At 41.7% G+C, this 21,496-nt stretch overlaps 1 long non-coding RNA gene across 9 annotated transcripts in view; it reads left to right on the forward strand.

Moving 5' to 3' along the window:
• The window catches only part of Gm30041, a 44,200-nt gene that overhangs the window by 19,747 nt on the left and 2,957 nt on the right, over positions 1-21,496 (forward strand). For 4 of the 9 annotated variants that reach the window (XR_872164.2, XR_872159.1, XR_001779669.1 and 1 more), the window contains 3 exons: positions 2,681-3,239; positions 3,705-3,996; positions 5,937-6,139. This is a non-coding gene — a long non-coding RNA (predicted gene, 30041). Of the gene's footprint in view, positions 1-2,680; positions 3,240-3,704; positions 4,069-5,936; positions 6,140-21,496 lie in introns of all 9 variants that reach the window. The other 5 variants (XR_872162.2, XR_003948979.1, XR_872163.2 and 2 more) reach the window with 4 other exon arrangements.

Here is a 21,496-nt window from a genome sequence, read left to right on the forward strand (position 1 = left end):
TATAGAACCTTACATTATCTAGGCAATACATTCGCTAATCTGCAGTCTGTCTTGGAAAGACAAAGGCCTTCAGCAGAGTAGCCAGATGTTTTGCAAGGGTCTGTAAAGGGGCATATATATGAAAAAATATGAGAACAAAATTCTCATGATACATATATATATATATATATATATATATATATATATATATCCATATATGTCTATATATGCATGTTTATATATAGTTTTGTTTATATGTTTATATATAAATGCATGTGTGTATACATATATATACTTATACACACACACATAGATATGTTTCAGAGGATTCAAGGCTGGGACCTAATGTTCCACTATTTTGCTGATATAATCCTTTTATGAACTATTAGTGTCTTCCAACTAGGAGTTTGAAAATCCTATCTGGACTCATTGAGTGGGATTGCTATAAAGGGCTTTAGAGCTTCACTCTTCATTACTATATGGACAAGTAAATGTAAATAATTTACCTCGGTGAATTGAGAGCTAATATTTAGGGAAATGTACAATTGTGTGTTGCCTGAGAGGTCAAAGACGGGCCATGTGATGTCAAAAATCCTGATAGCTTCTTAAGATCTTCTTTCTCTCTCTAATGTAGAACACCCACTTGATTATTTTATTTTATTATTATTATTATTTTGCTGATGATATCTGCTGGGAGAGGGAAAATTGAAACAAATTAAATACAAATTAATAAAACTATAATTCCAATAATTAGGAACTTAGAATTATAATAAGCAAGACACTGCTAAATATTATGTATTTATAGGAAACCCAACTTTTATGATAGCTTCAGTTCTCACTTGTGCAATTTTGCATGGAAACACTAAATTTTACAGTCTCTGTCTAGCACTGTTGTTTAAATGGCAGAGATCTGGGTTTCAAAACTTGGCCTCGGGAATCTTCAAAATAGTCACCTGCCTGGGTCTCACACGTCAAGGTCACGAGCAGGCGACCAGTCAGTTTCAACTGTGATGTCATGCCTTTCCTCTCCACTCTGGTCTTTACATTTTCTTTTCTTAATAAGTAAATAGTCAATCTTAAATTCATGGCCTCTTCCTACAGAAGACCTCTATGTTAAATCGGATCTTCTCTGTCCTCTCAGACAGAGACGTCAGCATAGCAGTCACTGTGGCGGAGCCTTCATTTTTTCCTTGATCAAGTCTCACCACAATCCTTCAAATTAAATGATAGCAAGGATGCTAAAAGGACTATAAAATATTTATGTTCATATACTTATTTATTGAAAATGAAAGCAAGGTAAATTTGAAATTTAATGTGAACTGTGGAACCATAACGAACTTAGAAGTGTTAGGAAGAGGTCTATTGCTTACTTTATTTTTGTAGCTTTTAAGTTTAAGTAATTGACGACCATGCAGAGACACTCGGGGTGCTTTGCCATTCACAATGGAGTCTTGGCAAACAATATCCCTTATAACTGCTTTAGTCCTGTTGATGGCTCCCTAGAACATCATACTGAATTTGGGATTTCTATCATTCCCCTTACGACATGGTGCCAAATTAGACCTTGGAATGCACATCCTCCAATAAAATGGTCTGGAAATACATTTGCTGTTGGCCTCTGTAATTTGCATCTCTATTGATATTACTCAAGTTTCTGTGACAGGCACACATTGCTTCTCATCGTGATTTACCAATGTAACGGTGGTGACCTTTCTCACGGTGGATTCTGCAATAATTTCCAATTTGCATTTCGTAAATGTGTTTTCACAACAGTTCAATATTTCGCTGAAACCAAGGGGTGAAGTGATCATAAAGTCCTTGGATAACGTTCCAAACTCAGTGACAAGAAGAGTTTTGTTGGAGTTGCTGTTTATAACCAAGCTCAAAGAATATAAAACCCAAAATCTAGAGTGCTTTAGAGTTATTTTCTCAAGGGTATTTTGAACATATGATTATATTTGGATCCTAACTTTTTGGCTTAGATTTATTCTATTATTAACCTCCCCCAAATAGGATATGCTGCTGCAATATTAAATTTTGTCAGTATTTATATTTTGCACAAAATTTTTCTATTATGCCATCTCATCTGACTGTGTCTTTCTGCTAAATGCATACAGTTCCTGTTGTCAGGCACACAGTTTCCTGAGTGACTTTCTGTACAGTTGACCTTTATCTCCTTACCAAAACCTGAATCATACATCTTAGGTTTGAAAACCACATTCCAATGCTTATCATAGTGTATGGTGTCTTCATTGCCTCATGGGCTACCATAGCTGTGACATTATTTCAATTTATTAACAATAATCTTAATGAGCACATTTTGCTTTGCTTGTGTTCAGTGGTAAGCTATAATCACTACCAATGTGTGTTCAATTTCTGTCTTGGCTTGAATTTTAGAAGCCCAAGTAATTGATGCTTAACAAGTTCAGAATCACTGTAGATAACAACAAGCAGATCTAGCTATAACAAGCTTTTCATCACTTTTAGGGCTTTTTGTGCCTTTATGTGCAGTAACTTTGTGCAAACTCCTCATTAGTGCAGTTTTTGGCACAACAAAAATTTTATCCTGGCTCAGCAGACAGGGATTTTTATATCAAATCTTTCAGAGTTCGGGGAGGTTCTTTGTTTTCACATAAGGTGACATCAGGTTCACCCAAGTTTCACACATAGTCTGACTGTGGTTGCATTTTGTGTTTACCAGGGTCTACAGAGCTGCTCTTTATTGACTTTCCATTGTGGTTTGAACCTAGAACACCCTCCATATGTTGATTTATTTGAACACCTGGTCCACAGCTGGTGGTTCTGTTTGAGAAGGTCTTATGTCCTTGTTGGTGAAGACGAGCCAACAGGGCTTTGTGAGTTGTGGTCTGCTCTTCTGTGGTCCTGCTTTCTGTTTCCCGGTCTGGAGAGACACAACAGCCAGAGAGTCCAGTACGACAGAGCCTCCATACAATGCCATCCTTGAAATGATGCCATACACAAACCACAGTCCAGACACATTTCTCCTCTCTCAAGTTGATGGTATCAGGTACTTAGTGTGAAGACAAGAGTGACTGATTCTGAACAATGGTACCAAGAGGTGAGGATCCTTCTGTGATAAACCTGACCCTGTAGCTCTTAGGTCTTCAGAACTGATTTCTGGAAGGACTGTGGAAGAATTTGAAGCTGAAGACTAGAGGAGCCCAAGAATGTTGTAAAAGAGCCTAATGAGCCAATCTGGTGGAACTTGGAAGGCCAGAACACAGATGGAAATGTGGATAGTAAGTTCTTAGCAATGAAACTGGCTACAACTGTAAAATGTAGCAACTGGCTACATTTTGCCCTGAAAATCTGAGCATGCTTGAATTCAAAAGAAATAGTCTAATTATTTTGACAAAGGAGACTTCAAGACAGGGAGGGAGCCACAATTGGCCAGGATTATCTTGCAAATGAAGCAGAAATAGAGAGTAAAATATAAAACAAAATCCTTTGGTTTGGCAAGGTATAAAGCGTGAACGAATTAAAGTTGGGGATAGTGTAACTGTAATTATCAGAGATGAGCAGCAGTAGAGTGTAACTGAGTGCCTTGCCCTCAGCAGTGGGAAGGTACACACTCCCTATCCCAACCCTCTACCCCACTCCCTACTTCCCTGTCAAAGGCCCCCCATGAAAACGAATTTCAGAGATATACTTTTCAAACACTGGGTCTGAAACATAGTGTCATGGGGCTGTCTTTCTGTTTCCAGAGATATTTCTTCTCTTCAGCTGAGCAGGCTGCTGAAACCTGTTCTAACGGGGCTTGGATAGGTCTCAAATTTGTTTTCATCCACGTCGCTGACTTTGCCAGCATGCAGAATACAAGGATGACATTCTTCTGAAGATTTGCATAGAGGTTCAGGGGCTGGCGGGAGCCTATGAGACCTGGCAGTGTGTGACAAGGCCAGACTCCCTGCCAGAATGCCCAGAGAGGCCAGCATGCATACCTAAACTGCAGTGGAGACACGAAGACACCAGGAATACGAGGCATCTGCCGTACAGGTGAGAAGTCTGCATGAGGGAGACCTCATGTGTGCTAAAGACGACAAAACCTAGAAGCCTGCTGCAGCCAAGGTAATGTCCTGGGTTCCAGACATGGGGCTACAGGCTGGTTTTGTCTGGTTGGATTTGGGGATTGCTTTGGTTGGACCTTTCATTGATATGACCCAATCTATCTCCCATGAAATGGGCGTGTGCACTGTGCCCTTTTTTAAAAAATAAAATTGGATATTTAATTTATTTACATTCTAAATGTTATCCCCTTTCCCCTCTGAAAACCCCCTATCCCATCTGCTGCAGTTAATCTCCAACCCAAATAAGCCTGGGCAAAGACAATACAACTCAGTTGATATGTATACAAGCTGCCCGCCTAGACTGGGCAGCTCTACCACTACACTACTCTTCTCCCCATCTACTCGATCCCTTGTAACTTGCAGTTTCTCCAGGCCACGTGCTCTGCTCCACTTTCCTTCCACCTCCATTTCCATCATTCTCTCTTCCCCTATCCAACCTGGAAGTCCTGCCTACTTGCCCAGTGATTGACAGGCTCCTTTATTCATTAGGGGATTGGTTCACAAGCTGTCACCTGGGTATGACTCACTCCTTGTCACAGCCCCTCTCAGGAGAGTGGAATTAGCATCAACATACAAACAGCATCAGGCCCATCTACGACACCCATCCCCCCTTACCCTACTCCTATGAGGGTCCCTACCTCCACCAACTACCCACTCCCACCTTACCACCCTAGCATTTCTCTGTACTGGGGCATCAAGCCTTCACAGGACCAAGGGCCTCCCCTCCCACTAATGCCAGATAAGGCCCCTTCAGCTCCTTCAGTCCTTCCCCTAACTCCTCCATTGGGGTCCCTGTGCTCAGTCCAATAGTTGGCTGCGAGCACCCACATCTGTATTGGTCAGGATATGGCAGAGACTCTCAGGAGAAAGCTTTGTCAGGCTCTTGTCAGCAAGCACTTCTTGGCATCAGCAATAGTGTCTGTGTTTTGTGTCTGCATGTGGGATGGATCCCCAGGTGAGGCAGTCTCTGGATGGCCTTTCCTTCAGTCTCTGCTCCACTCTTTGTCCCTGAGTACCGTGCCTTTTATGTGACTTGTTTTCTGATCTTACAGGTGCTCACAGTTAAAAATGTGCTTTAAGTCTTAGAAGAAACTCAGGACCTTTGTACAGCATTAGAATTGTCAGGACCATGAGGACTCTTGAATTTGGACTGATGCATGTTGAATTATGAGGTGGCCATGAGCCTGTGGAGGTTAAGGGAAGTGTATTATGGCTTGAATCTGAAATGTCCCTTGGCTATCACAATTCAGTATCTGGTCTGCTGCTGTTGGGGGGGGGGGGGGTTGAGGTGCCAGGTTGATAGAGGTGTGTCACTGGCAGGAGGCCTCAGAGTTACAGTCTCACCATGCATCTGTTCCTACTGTATCTGCTTCTGACCCTCCATGATACACGAAGCTTCTGCTACATCATCCTTCCACCAGCCCCGCCTCACCATCTACATTGTGATGTACTGAAACCAGGAGCCAAAATAAATCTCCCTAACTTGTCATGGCAACAAGAAAGGAAGTTAATAAACAAGCCATTCATTTTTTTTCTACAATTTCACTCAATGGTTTCAGTAGATTAGCCATACATTTTTAAAATTATAATGCTTCCTATTGTCTGACAGTGACCACATATATATATATCTTTTTATTTTATTACTTCACTTCAAATATGTCTAGGAAATAATTTGCTAAATTGTATGGGAAATTAAGTTTGTGTAAAATCGTTTGCAGCTATCATTTAACATATATTTCCCATGTCTATATCTTACAGTACTTGTAGAACTTTAAAGGTTATTGATTGCATGTGGATATTGATTATTGCATAGCACTTGTAACATGCATGTATAATATGTCTGCTTTTGTGCACGTCATGCGCATGCAGGTCATGCGGAGGCATTGGACACCTGCAGCTGGAGTTACAGGCAATTGTGAGCTGCCCAACATGTATGCTGAGAACTAAGTTCATGTCCTTTGCAAAAGCAGTAAGTACTTGTAACAACAGAGCCATCTCTCCAGCCCTGCAAGGGGCTTATAGTGGAGTGAAATAGCTGTGCATCCAGATCAAGACCTCACCAATATTATCAGGTAATATAAAGAAATGCCAGATGCAATAATCTAGAACATAAAACATTAGGTTTAAACATGGACTAATATTAAATAGAGGTTCAAATTTTATATAGATAGCCAAAGGGTAGATCACCTGACAAAATAACTTCTTAAGTAGAGGCAGTGTATATTTTAAATATAGTGTGTTGGTCTTCTATGTGATTATAATCCTGTTTAATCCTGTCAAATTGATAATCAGCGCCAACCATTAGACATAGTATGTACACATGTGTGAGCCAAAGGACTTGATTCTCCTCAGGGATCATAACATTGCTACATTGTATTCATTTTTCTACTCTAACATTGCCACATTGTATTCATCTTTCTAATGCAGGACTCTACAACTATCAGGAAACCATAAATAGATAGCCTAACTTTAAAGCCAATAATTATAGTAGAAATGTTGATGCTGTCACACAGTAATGAAGACATTTGTGTAGAATAAGCTGATGTGATGCTCTTTGGGGACCAACCTGAACACCCAAACATGACAGCCCTATGGATTTGTATTGGAAACCTAACTGAAAGCTGGAAATAATGGACTTGTATCTTACACAGTGAATCCTTGACTCTGAACAAAGCAAACCGAAACTCAGAAACAGTGTTGATATCGCCCATAGGCCTGGCTGCACCTCTATTGCCGGAAACTAGAGTCAACCTTCTAATTGCTGATAAAAGGACCTGAAAAGACAGAGTGCACACACACCATGCACACAATATACATAAACACACATACATACACAATATATACACAGAACATGCACATCACACACACTAACACACATAAATATTATACCTACATACATGCACACTCCACATACATTCTCTCTCACACACACATCATTTGATTGCTTATAACTAACATGCATTGGTAGTCACAACCTTTTTCAGCAGATAAAGAGGGACATTTTTTTTCCCGACTTTTCTCAAAATACTTGAGTATTGATACTTTTGCTGTGTTTTCTTGCCAATGTTGTTTCCTTTGGGTGTTGTTGTTGTTGTTGCTTTGAGACAGTTTTAATTTGTAGCATTAGCTGGCCTTGAACTCATTATCCTCGGTATCTTAAGTAGTGGGCATATGCTACCACTCCTAGCTAGCGCATGGACTCTTAATTACCAGGATATAACACCACTTGAGAACTGCAAACTCATGTGTGATCCAGTCAAAGCAGTCTGCCTTCAATGTTTTCTCTGGTAGGCCAGGGGTGGGCTAAGGTTCAGGGACAAGCGACACACGAAAGGAACCAGACTACAGTGGCTCCTTTCCTGAGGTCTCACATAACTACTACTTTCCTGGCCAGCTTCACTGGTGTCTGGAGACAGAGCTGAGCTCTGGGGACTGGAGGTGGAGGCCCAGTGGTAGAGAAGGCATTTCCTTCAAGGAAAGAGCTGGACTTACTGATGTAGGCAGGGACAGACAGACAACTCAACTGAAAAGTCAGAGGCATATCTTTGATCAGACTGCAAGAAGTTCAGGTATGTCAAGATCCTGACCCATTTCTATTTCGGACTAAGTTACGCAGTCGTCTTTGTTAGAGAGGCCAAGAATACTCCCATTAGTATAGAAAAGTTGTATCTAGGGTATCTAAACCTCTCAGTTGCCTTTTCTGTCTGAGAATTATATCCCCAACTCTGAATGCTTTGCACGTCTGTAAACTGAGTCTTACATTCAGCAATGTACTAACAAAATACGAAATGTAAAGCCCTGAGCTGCATGTAAGCCCCTTGGAAACCGAGAGCCAACTAGAACAGCTCCTGTTAGCAGCCGGAAATGATTTCAACTTCAGCAGCATGGTCACACACTTGGTTTATGTGCAGGCTGTAAAACGAGCTGACAGCAACACCGTGTCTGGAAAGTTGTTGTTTAAAACCTACTCCGAGATTTATTCAATGATTTCTCAATAAATCAACAGCCTTCCCCAGGCAGGAGAGGAATTCTGTTAAGTACCAGGTCGATTGGCTAAGCATCGCTATTTTGTTGTTCTCTGTAAAACGTTACAGTGAATAAAATTATATCTTTATGGTTACCTAGTTAAAAAAAAACACTGGAGGAGTCGCTCTGATTTACTAACCTAATTTAGACTCATATGAACTGCTGCATCTTCTCCCTTAGTCATCTCTGTCATCTCTAAATACCCACAGCTATAGCTTCCTGTAAAACCATTCTTTTTCTTTAATCTTGAAGGGGATACAGATAACTTCAGAAATAAGGGGTGTTTGTTTGTTTGTTTGTTCTGTTATATATCCAGAAGGTTGTGAGCTGTTCACATAGTATCTCAAGGCTGTTGTTCAGAACCATGTGCTTGTTTCCTGGGCTAATGAGAGAGAGTCTCTTCAACAGCATGGCTTCCCCCATAAGTGCACACTCAGACAGCTTGTGTGGAGTTTTAATTTCAAACATGAGGTCATTCTTTGTTGGCCTCTCTGTAGAAAGCGAACTGTTAGGAAGGTCACTGTGAGTAAGGTAGATATTTGCATAAGCAGCAGATATAATGACATTTATCTTGTCGCTTTAGTTCTTTCCCAAGAGGAGTGGGTGCTTCCCATACGGACATGAAATTCTGCTGTCCTGAGCTACTTGCTATAGAATATCTTGGTTTGGTTCTACTAAAATGAGGAAATGTTTCTGGGTCAAGATACCCAAGTTGCATTTTTTTCTAGCGTCCAGATGCCACCTATTGGTGGGAGATTCTCTGCAAAGTGTAATTAAAGAACCAAAACAGAAAGGAGTCACATGCAGGGCAAGTTACCTACTGCCTTTTACCAGGCTGTAAGCCTTACGAGGTCAGAGATGCTTGCTACCTTATCTTCAGCATCCAGAAGCGTAGTTGATATGAAGAAGGTGATCAATATGTATCTATGGAATAAGTAAATAAGAACGTTTCATTTGTTGTCCAGGTTTGCAGTTAACAGATATTTATGACGGACCCATTCTGTACTAAGTTCTCCTTCACCCAATTACCAATCTGCAAGACTTCATCTGCTGTGACCAAATACCTAGCAAGAAAAGGCTTAAGGGCGAGACAGTTTATTTGGGTTCATGGTTTAAGGGGATACAAACCATGATGTTGTGGCAGACATGGCAGTCGATTCTTTGGAGGCTGGGATGTGAGGCAACTAGTGACATTGTTTTGACAGTCGGAAGCAAATTGACCTAAAGCTAGGTCGGCTGTAGCCTTAAGCCCCACCCCTATTACCCAGTTCCTTTGTAGACCCTAACTTCCGATGTGCTATAGCCCTAAGCCCCACCCATATTACCCAGTTCCTCCATGTAAGCTCTAACTTCCTAAGGTCCCATAGCCTCTAGAACCAGCAGCACTAGCTAGAGACCAAGTGTTCAAGCATGTGAGCCTGCAGGCTACATTTCCCATCCAAACGATAACAGCAACGCCTGGCTGACGTCCAGCGCAGGGTGAGCTCTTCCGTTCCTTTAGTTCATTGTGTATGGTTTCTCATCTACTTCCCAGCTGGTATCCTGCAGGTGATGTTGCATTTCTTCTTGCCTTCGGTTCTCTTCCTTGCTCTTCAAAACAGAGATACAGAGTGACTTAAGCAAGCAGTTTTGGTTCTAGCAGAGAGACATGGCCATGGGGTTTAGGTTGAACTTGGAGTTAAAGGAAGCACCTCCTATGACTTCTAATGCTTGTGCCTGTCCACATCCTTTTTAGATCGTGAATCGGTTTCCACTCATTGCCTTTAACCTGGTTTGTGAGCCATTTCATCCAACATATTTCATCCAACATAGGCACATATGAAAAACATTTCTACCCATTGAATTATACCATATTGCCCACTTTAGTAGACTATATTGTAATATATTGGTTTTTATTATATTTGTGTGTGTGTGTGTAAAAATTGACTCTGGTTGTCTCCTGGAGACATGTTACTTTAGTGCACCTTATAACTTGTTTACTATTTAAAGATCTGCATTTTTAAGCTCTACCCCAATCAACCATCACTTTCTTAGGCTTCTTCACCTATGTGGCCAGTGACACATGTGAGGTATGTGATTTAGTTTCCATATTTCTTTTGTCACTGGTGAATCATCTGCATTCAGTACAGGGCTAAGATCATGGTAGGTATCCAGTAGCCACATGATGAAAGTGCAGATAAGCAATAGATATGAAGTAGAAATGGATTAAATACTTACACAAGATGGCCTGGTGAGTATAATTTCATTTACAGGCATACACCTCAAAGACAAGATCCCCATATTTGCACAATAAGTACTTACTCACAGGATGAGTTCAGAATGCATATAAAAAGTCACGCACAGCAGCGTATGCCTGTAACCTTAGTCCTGGGACCAGAGACAGGCAGATCCTGCAAGCTCATTGACCAAACATTTTAGCCAAATGTATGGGCTTCAAGTGTCCTCACAAAAGAGCATAGAGATTGAGCAAAGAAAGACACTCAATGCTGGCCTATAGCCTACACATATATAAATGTATGTGTATAAGCACCTACACACATACATGTATAACCTCATGAAAATACACATAACATACCCAGCACACACAATAAGGTGTATAAATCCTTAAGTAGAAGAAGTTACTAGACTTTTCAGATCTTTTAAAAAATAAAAAAAATTTTTTGAGGATCACATAATTTTCTATTGACCTCTTTAAATATGGAAAGTCAAGAGCAGCAACAAACAAAGAAACAAAGAAACAACAACAACAACAAAAAAAACCCTCATAGAACAAAAAACCCTGTAAGACCATGGTAAATTTGAAAAGGCCATTAAAAAATCATAATTCTTTTATCCTAATTGAGTACAATGTGACATGCAAACAAATATGGTCATGAGAAATAAATTAAATTAGATAGCCTATTATTCATAGCTGGAGTTAAGTAAATATTTAGCCATAGCTGTTCTTACAGAAGCCTGCAAACTCTCTCCCTCCCTGTATTATTTTTTTCTTCTATTTTCACAAAATCTGTGCTGACCTCAAATTTGCAATGAAGGTAAGGATAACCATGAACTTCCAACATTTCTACCTCTACCCCATAACACAGAATACAGGCTCATGCCATTGTGCCTGGGTCACACATACAGAATCATTTCATAAGTGGAGAGATACTTACCATGGTAGATAGACCCTCAATTGTAACTATAATTATATATGGCAAACACAAGGGCACTATCCTTTGAAGTTTAGACTTGGAAAAACACTTTTCTACGGGTGGTAGTTTGATTATGCAGGGAGTGACACTATTTGGAGGTTTGGCCTTGTTGGAGGAAGTGTATCACTGTGGGTGTAGGCTTTAAGACCTTTGTCCTAGCTTTCTGGAAGCCAGTCTTTTTCTAGCAGCCTTCAGATAAGACATAGAACTCTCAGCTCCTCCTGCACCATGCCTGCCTGGATGCTGCCATGCTCCCGTCTTGATGATAATGGACTGAACCTCCACCTGTAAGCCAGCCCTAACTAAATGTTGCCCTCATTAAGAGTTGCCTCAGTCATGGTGTCTGTTCACAGCAGGAAAACCCTAAGACAGCCTGTCAACCAGAGAAAAAAATTTTTCAAACTTTACGTGATAGCCAGCTTGTAAATTTGGCAGCCTATGCAATCTGCACAGGAAAGGCAACTTCACACATACTCCAAAAGAACAAGAAATCATATATCTTTTTTACCCTCTAAAGACTGGGTCTTGAAACAGAGGCCTCTTGGACAGCACACTAGACTCATGTAAAGGTATTGTGCTCTTTGGGAAACTTCCAGTGAAATCACAGGGCAAAGAGTAGTAGGAGACTGTACTCTGAGCATTGCTACCCCAGGACCTGTTGCCATGCAGCCTGCTGAAGGAACACGAACATGGAACTGCAGGAAGACAGGAGCTGGTTCCTGGGAATGGCGTCACTATTCATTTTCCCTAATCCCTGTCCTGGGAGGCACCCACAGGGCAGAGCACCAAGCTACTGTCTCTGTTACTTATCACACTGTTCAAGGCAGCTCTTCATTTGTGTCTGGACCCTTCCCTATATACTTTCAACTAGGAACAGTGTGATAATGAGAGGGTATGCTGTATTTTAGACACCATAATTCTGCCCACACATCCAACTAGCAATTTGCTCGCCACAAATGTGTTCGGCCTATATATTACATCTGTACATTCTCTGCCAATCTCTAAAGTTGTGATGTTAATGCAAACCTACAGGTAGTGGTAAGTCTTTCCTTGAGAGACATCACTGGTGAGACCATTCGCCACGAGGAAACAGGCATCCCAGAGGTGAATCACACCCTGGATGTAATTGTTTGATTTCTCTGGTCCTCCCTCTCTACACACTAAGTCTTGTGCTGTGGTTGCATGTGGAGGCCACTGACTGCAGGGCTCTCAGCATCGTCAGAAGAGAGTATTTCCACACTGCCTCAAGGAAGTAAGACTAGAATAAAGTAAAAGTCAGTATCTCAATATTATTATATAAATATGATTTCATATTTCACGTGGCTGAAATATTTAAGCTTCCAATTTTCACCTGAATACATCCATTGACTTTGCCTTTTTAATAAGAATATGGAGCTTAACATACAATCAACAGCAGTTATATGTTGGCCTTTGGGTTGACTAATTACTAATTAAATGGTTAATGGGCTTATGCCAAAGAAGATACGTATTTTCTTCTAATCCATAGATGCCTGAAGGTCCTAAAAGCATTTCATGTACTGACAAGCTTGGGAGGCAATGTTGACAGCCAGATGTGGGTATTTCCTAATACATTTGTTTGCTATGTCTAGTATTTTAATCTTGCTTCTGAGGCCGCCCTGTGAAATTTTGTCCGCCACTGGGTCACTGACACGGGTTCGCTCGTTCATCCTCTTTATCCATTCGTTTCCTTTTGCTTCAGCTGGCAGAAATCAACCTCAGCAGAGTACACCGAAATTAATGAGTTAAACACTGAGTAGCCTAGGAAAGATGAGCCATTGCTTTTTAATTTTTTCATTAAAACCAAACCAACCCAAACCAAACCAAAACAAATAAACAAAAAATACCCCAGAGTCTCCTACATGCTCTAGGAAGAAACAGAGCGTTGGGTGTTCTCTGTGAGGTGTCATGGTACTGCAACATGGGAGGGGGAGGGGAGGGTGAGCATACTGGGGAGCAAGCCCACTCCCCCACTCAGTCATGTAGGTAAGTGCTCCTTAAGGCTGTGTCTAGAAGGAAAGCAAACCCTCAAAGAAACTGTGGGATGCACCTGACAGGAGGATCAGTGCAGCCTAAAGAAAACATCAAGTTTTTGTTTCTTTTGTTTTGTTTTGTTTTTGTTTTGTTTTTGCTAACATCTACTTATTAGTGAGTACATACCATGCATGTCCTCTTGGGTCTGACTTACCTCACTTAGATGATATTTTCTAATTCCATCCTTTTGCCTGCAAAACCCTCATTCTTAATAACTGAGTAGTACTCCATCTGTCTAAAAGAACTGCATAGACAAAAATGGAGATGAAACGGAGAGAAAGGAGGTCCAGTGACCGGCCCAACTTGGGATCCAACTCAATGGGAGGTCCCAAGGCCTGACACTATTGCTGATGCTATGGTGTGTTTACAGACAGGAGCCTAGCCTGGCTGCCCTCTGAGAAGCCCAACAAGCAGCTGATCAAGACAGATACAGATACTGACACCCAACCAATGAACTAAAGTCAGGGACCCTTGTGGTTGACATAGAGAACGACTGGAAGAAGCTGAGGAGGAGGCAAACCCCATAGGAAGACCAGCAGTCTCAACTAACCTGAACCCCTGACATCTCTCAGACTCTGAGCTGCCAACCAGGCAGCATACACCAGCTGATACGAGTCCCCTGACACATATATAGCACAGGATGCCTGGTCTGGCCTCACTGAGAGAAGAAACACCTAACCTTCTCCAAAGACCTGAAGCCCCAGGGAGTGGGGAGACCTGGTGGGAGGCAGGGTGGAGAGCCATCCTCTTGGAAACTGGGGGAAAAGAAAGAAAGAAAACATCAAGTGGCCACACGAGTCAGAGCTTTCAGCATCCGTGCTGTATTCAGACGTGCACTGGGGTAACTGCAATCCCTTCTTCCTACAGGCTCGTTGGCACACAGAAGAGCTCACTGTAGTTTTATCATCTCTCCTCACCTCAGTGTGTGCTTTCCTACTTGCTGCTGGGAGCCATGTTGGGGTAACCTGACAAGACAGGCTTCCAGATGGGTCAGTCTTAACTTGTGGTCGCTCTTTACTTGTGGTTACATCTTGGATTGACCCACACTAACAGTCTTATGCTCATAGGGTCCGGTGTGATATTTGATGTATATGTATATACTTGGTATGATGAGCACATGCGCTTAGCACATCCATCACCATGAGCTCCGATCACTTCTCCAGCGGGGCATCTTCAGCTCCCCCTCCTCATCATCTGAAACGTGAAGTACGTGAGCATCAGCCACGTCCTATTGGGAAACAGGATCTTAGATCCCCTTGTTTTACAGACTCCCATTGGCCAATCTCTCCCTATATGCCCGCCCCTTCATCATCTCTTATAACTAACTACTGTTTTACTCTAGATCTCTAGCTTTTAGATTCTACGGTGAGTTAGGAAATGTGACGCTTTTGTGGATTGCCCTGGTGCTGTTGGTATTTTGATATTAACTCTGCTTCCTCAAGAGGGGCTGCCCCTCCCATCCCTAAAGAAGTGAATCGCCTACTCAGGTGATTTCATGTGAACCTTCTCCCCATTTTAACTGGTCAAATAAAGGCTAGAGCTTGTGGTTGGGCAGTGGAAGGGAAAGGTGGCGCTGGAGGTTTTAGAGACAAGGAAGAGAGGAAGGAGAAGATGATGGAGGAGAGAGAGGAAGATGGAGGAAGGGGAGGTGGAAAGGAGATGGAGGAAAACTACATGGCCCAGAGAAGCCACAAATAACAAGGGATCTCATAGCTGGGGAATAGAGTAGTGTAGTGGGAAATCTGCCTAATCTAGGTGTATAGCTTAAAAAATAAATAAATCTCATTAAAACAAAATTGCAGATTTGTTATAACTGACTTGTGTGTCTTTTGCATGGGCTTATTGGGGTTGGAAATTTACTACAACATGCTGCCCACTTTTTTTTTTTTTGGCCTGGCTTATTTGCTTAACAAACATCCTCTAGGCCCACCCATGTGGTTGCGATTATAAGATCATATCCTTTTAGAGAAGGAGTAGTGCTTCGTTCAGAAAAAGGTACTGCATTTTCCTCATTCATTGATACACGTTTTCAGTAACTTGTTATATGGTGTGTCCTTTAGTCAAAAGATCTTTAGATTTTACATCTTCGATGTGTTAGTATGATAATATTTTTTTAAATCTAGAAGGATCTACTAAAACATGAACAGTAACTACTTCAGTTCAGATTTTCTACTTGCAAAAATGACTCTCATTAAAACAAAGCTACAAATGTATTAGAGGAAGACTGTTGCTTCCCTACAAGGAATCTCACAAATCTCAAAGAGAAATTTTTAAGTGACTTTGGCAGTTCCTTAAAATCAGAAAGAAAAAGAAAGTATCTTAAGTGTAAGACACACAGAAACGTTCTGAAAATACTTCAAAAATCTATACATTGTCTTCCTCTAGCTCCTTAAATGTTAACATTGTATATGGTTGTCTCCTCAGAGTACTGGTTAACTTGTTCTTTTCTCTTTTTTCTTGTCTCCTTTTTCTTTTTGGGTCTATCTGAGACTAAGCTGCACAGTACTCCTTCAGCCCCGAAATGAGCCCAGCTCCACTTTCTGAGCTCTGGATTTTATCACTTAACCAACCCCTGTCCCCTGGAACCCGCCATCCCCCAAGTTCCACCCCCACTCCCCACCCCCACCCTACCCCTGCTTCCAGATGCTTCATCTCACAACAGGTTAGAAAGCCATAGCTCCTTTTGCTGTTGCCTGGAGATTCCAAGTAGGCAAGCCCCTTCCTCAGCAATAGCACTCCCTTTTAGCCCGACCCCCACTGCCACAAGGAGCCACATACCAGTCTCTCAATGCTTGCTCTTCCCAACCTGTGTGCTAGGTCTGCCCTGCTTTCCCAGACTTCTCAGTCACACCAACAGCGAACGATTTCTTATGCTCCTTACACTAATAGCAACATAACCCTGACCATCAGAACAGGATTCTGGCCGATGATCCATCCCGCACAGGCAGAGAGTTCCCAGTAGTAGCCCCAGGAGACTTCCTTTCACCATCTCTGTATAATTGTCAAAATTGTCAAATGGACAGAACATTGAGACACCATTATTATCTAACTAGTACACCTTATTTTGATGTCTCCAGCAGGTTCCCCCAAACAAGATCTAGGCTGTGACTTTCAGTCCGATGCCCTATAATTTTAGCATCCCTTGTCTGAGATAGTCCCAGCATCTGCCCTTGGCTTTTGTGCAGGCTAGTCTTATATCCACGTGACACAAGCTAGAGTCATATGAGAGGAGGGAACCTCAGTTGAGAGCAGGTCTCTATAAGATGAGTCTGTAATCAAGCCTGTGGAGTATTGTAAATTCCTGATTGGTAGGGGAGGGTCCAGCCCATTGTGGGTGGTGTTATCCCTGGGCCTGCGGTGGTCCTGGGTTCTATAAGAAAGCAGACTGAGTAAGCCATGAGGACTAAGCCAGTAAGCAGCATCCCTCCATGCTTTCTATATCAGCTCCTCTTCGGGTTCCCGCTCTGTTTGGTTTTCTGTCAATGATGAACAGTAATATAGCTAAATAATAACTCCTTTCCTCCCCAATTTGCTTTTTGGTCATGATGCTTCATTGTATCAATAGAAACATAGACTGAGACAGCTTCCCTGACGCCAACATTTCTGAAGATCTCTGCTGGCTATTGTACAGGAGCTGTCTCTGTCCAGGCCTCTTGTTTCTGAGTTATTAACTCTGGGTTGTGTTACATTGGAGGCTCTCTTAGTCCCTCTTCCTTGGATCTCTGTGCTTCTTTCCCTAACCTAACAGCTTTCGATGTTTCTACTTATCTCCAAGGAATCAGTTCCTATTACAAATCTAGACTGAACTGAAGATGCTGCAAGGCCCAGGCAAGTCACTACGCATCTATGTTACACTGATTTTTGGGTTAGAAGACACTGTCACATAAGAAGTGATGCACAAAGCTTTGTCTTATTTGTGTTTTGGAAACTGGAAAGTTCTCTCTAGAGTCAGGCTTACTTGTGATCTTGCATAAGAGATACCAAGTTTACATCTCCCCTTGAACAAATCTGCTCCTGCCTCTTGGTTAAGTTGCAACATAGCCTCAAGTGCTTATCAAAGGCCATAACTACAGATGTGGTTTCCAGTGACAGTGATGTCATCACAAACGTTTGAGGTAATAAATGGCTTTCCCGTTGCCATGGGAAAATATCATATCATTTATCCCATATCATTGGGATTTTTAAAAGCAAACATATACTCCTTTCATGATCATAAAATAAACAGAATAAAGTTATGCCCATTAAAACACTACCCTTGATCGGTCTTGACACTGAGACCCGTACATGTTTTTGGCATGGTTGGCAAGCACTCTACCACTGAGCTACATCACCAGTCTGAAGCTGGTGTCTTGAAAGAACGGAGGACACTTGATGTCCTTATCTCCCATTCAGGGCTATGATAACTGCGATGGCATTTCTCCACCCTCTCTCTCCTTCCTTGGAGTCTCATTGAACACAGCCCTTGTCTAAATGCCTAGCATACAGTAATGAACGTTACCGTTCCTCAGGCTTGGTGGCTAACATTCATGCAGGCCCTGCTCATACTTCATGCGGGTGTTTAGCTGCGTCCTGCCTTTGTGGCTCTTCCATGTTTCTTCTTGAGGCTGAGGGTCACACTGGGGTTCCGTGGGGGAAAACCCCAATAGCAACAAGCACCCTCCATTTTACAGCCTTCAGTTTTTAAATTTAATAAGATCTTGGTCAAAACTTGTTTTCTTTTTATACCCATTTAAGTAAGTTTGTATCCAATTTTTTTTTCAACTGGGTATATACAAATTTGATTAAAAACAAAACGTTTTTCAGGCAGGACCTATGTAATGTTTCAGTGGGTAAAGAAATTTGTCATGCAAGCTTAGAGACCTGAGTCTAATCCCTAGAATCTATATGAAGGTGGAAGGAGACTCCACAAAGTTGTCCTTTGGCCTATGTGTGTCACTGTGTGCATGCATGCACACATGCACACATTATTGGTGTGTGTACTAAAAACTTCCCATAAATTTTGATGTCCGGGGGCATTATTTGCTTTACCTATGCTGTTTGCTTATTGTGGCACATACCTGTAACAGTGCTGTCTGGAGCATTATTTGCTTTACCTATGCTGTTTGCTTATTGTGGCACATACCTGTAACAGTGCTGTCTGGAGGTTGGAGGGCAACTTAGAGGACTTCGTTCTTTTCTCCTGCCATGTGGATCTGGGGAATCAAACTTACAACCTCGGGGTTGGTACATAAGTGCCTTTACCTGCGGGACCCCAGCTATAAAGATTTAGGACTGGTTGTGACGACTCATGCCTGTAACCCCAATACTCAGCAGTCTTACAGTTCAAGAGCAATCTAGGAATCATAGTCTGAGCCTGCACAGCCATCTTAGGCCTAGCCAGAAGTTTTGTACCAGTGTATAAAGAAATCATTTTATATACTTCAGAAGTTCCGGTGCTAGCTGCTGCTCTTGAATTTCCTCAGATAGAACCATAACCATATCCATCCCATGTTCAAATTAGATTTGGTGGGATGTTCAAAGTTGACTTTCCACACACAGTTAGGAGAACAGTCAGTGAAGATTGCTGTACTCACTTACCTGACTCTGGATTTACTGTCTGGTCCCCAAAGAAGGTCCAGGCATTCCAGTGCTGCCCGTGGGATTTCTACTTGTGGCAACACACTATCCTTTCACACAGGACTCCTCTTTTTGTGTAAATCCTATATCCTGGCATTTTGCTCTCCACCAGCCTGTTCCTATAAGCAAGCTGGTGTGGGGTATACACGTGGTGGTATCTCATTACATGTGGCTCAGCCATCCTTTGAAAATATGCCCCTGCCTGTCGGTCTATTATCTTTATCTGAAACTTCAATGCTCCAATATAACAGGGCAGAAAAAGGAAATTCCCACTTTCAGAGCAGAGCATAGTGTAGGCTGGCCTCCTAAGATCCCATCTCTGGTATATTACCTGCCATCTCAGAGGCTGATGTCAGAGCTCTTCTCAGTATGTCCAAGGTGTCCTGGGAGTCCTGCTTCTCTAGGAAAGCCTCTGAGAGTGTGTCTTCAGTCTGCAACACAGCCAGCATGCAAGACCAGAGACATCGATAACTTGTCCTCAAAGTCCCAAAAGATGTCACCCCTAAAGCAGTTCTGCCACCAGAATGGTTTCAGCAAGAGTTCAGAGGATGTTTGATGATTCATGACTCTCAGAAAGAAACCCAAATGGATTGCGTAACGTTTCTCTGAGCACATGCAAATCCTGAGACTGAAGTTACATAATTATTCCCTCAATATTGAGCATGATTAACATTTTTAAGACATGCAAATGTTAATGAATGTTGAAGATACCTAAGATAGAAAGAGCACATTTACACTGAGGAGAATGAAAAGCCAGGACTAAGGACAGGCCAAGTAAGGATGTGCTGTCCTCTGAAAAGATAAGGGTGTTAGTAAAAGAGGGAGGGAAGAAGGGGAGAGGGGAAGGAAGGAGGGAGGGAGGGAAGCACAGTAAAGACCAAGAACATGATGTGTAATATAGATCAGTGATATTTTAATGTGTTCTGATATGGTTGCTTGGTTAGCACTGCATCCAGATGATTTGAGAACTAATTTGGTTAAGAAATTAAATGAACCTATTCCTATTAAAGATGAACTTTTCTGTAATTTAATAATAAGAAAAAATAGTGAGGCAGGCAGACAGGGGACAGGTCCTCATGGTATCGACATCTTTGCCAAATGACCAACATTTAAAAAAAAGAAATACACACACACACACACACACACACACACACACACACACACACACATGTATGGGACACACACACACACACATATATATATGGGGACACACACACATATGTGCTTCCTTTGGACTGCACACAGTCTGCAGATATAATGAGGAGAAAGCCAGACAGCTAGCTTTATGAACAGCCTTAGGAATATGGAGATTAAATCCTCAGGTCCCAGAGGAGGAGCCATCTGAATGTTTCCTTCCAATCCTTAGACAAAAGGGAGGGTCAGGAAGGGTGATGAGCTCAAAGAAGAACTGCCAATCATGTCTGCCATGGGCAAGTGACTCCAGAGGAAGACAGCAGACACTTTGCACAGTTTTCCTTCTGTGGTCACAGGGAGGATACCTCATGAGAAAGAAATGGAAATCTTAGAGCTTCTGCAGTTACTGTCAAATTATAAGCAGACTGGAAAGAACATTTTGTTAAAATTAAACATGTTATCCCATCTGAAGACGATTAATTTTATACTCTTCTCTCAAGACCATCTTTTGGAAAACTTAATCAGTGATAAAAAAATAATAGTGATATTTTAAAGACAGTGTTTTAATTATTTGATAATTAAGCTAGCAATATGGGATTGGACTGTCAAGTTCCATATCCAAGGGTCAGAGATTTTTCAAATTAACTTTCATTATTCTTGAGAATTTCATACAGGTATACAATGAAATGTGATCAAATGAACTCCAATTTACCCCTTCACTTCCTCCCCCAGACTCTCCAACATGCTCCACTACCAACCTCTTGCCCTCATTTTGGGAAGGGAGGGGAGGACAACCCCCTAAAGTCCAATCAATTTTGCTCACATATGTGTGGGTAGGGAGCACCAACTGAAGCACGGAGAGCCTACCAGCAGCCATAGCGATGGATAGAAAAAAATGATGATAAATTTGGCCGAGATTCCTTAAAACCCCAATTCTCTATAAATACCAGCTATCTCCATACTGTTTCTGTTAACAGCTTTCAAATGTCTGGGTTCAAACTAATTCCATGAAATACCTTCATCAGAAAACTCATTAATTTCTTGTTATTTACTGAAAAACGTTTTGGATTTTCTTTTCCTTCTTCAGAAAACAATCTACGTGTGACACTATGCGATCCATTGTCTTAGAGCAAATGACTGTAACAGCTGGAGCAGGCATTCAAATATCTATTGTTTTTCTTTTATTTGAGAGCTTCGGTAACTTGATGTTTCTTGCTCACAAGAGGATCCAAGTCTGCATTTTTTTTTTTAAAAAAATTCAGAATCCCCACAAAAAATATTTTAAAAAATTCAGATTTCTGATGGTTTCCTGCAGATCGCTAGAACGTTTGCCAAGTTCCTGCAAAAACAAAAACCACAGAAACTTATTCAGAATTCTTGGTATTCACCCCCCAAAATCTGCACTGA

The sequence above is a fragment of the Mus musculus genome, chromosome 10, assembly GCF_000001635.26.
Source record: "Mus musculus strain C57BL/6J chromosome 10, GRCm38.p6 C57BL/6J".
NCBI classification, from domain to species: domain Eukaryota; kingdom Metazoa; phylum Chordata; class Mammalia; order Rodentia; family Muridae; genus Mus; species Mus musculus.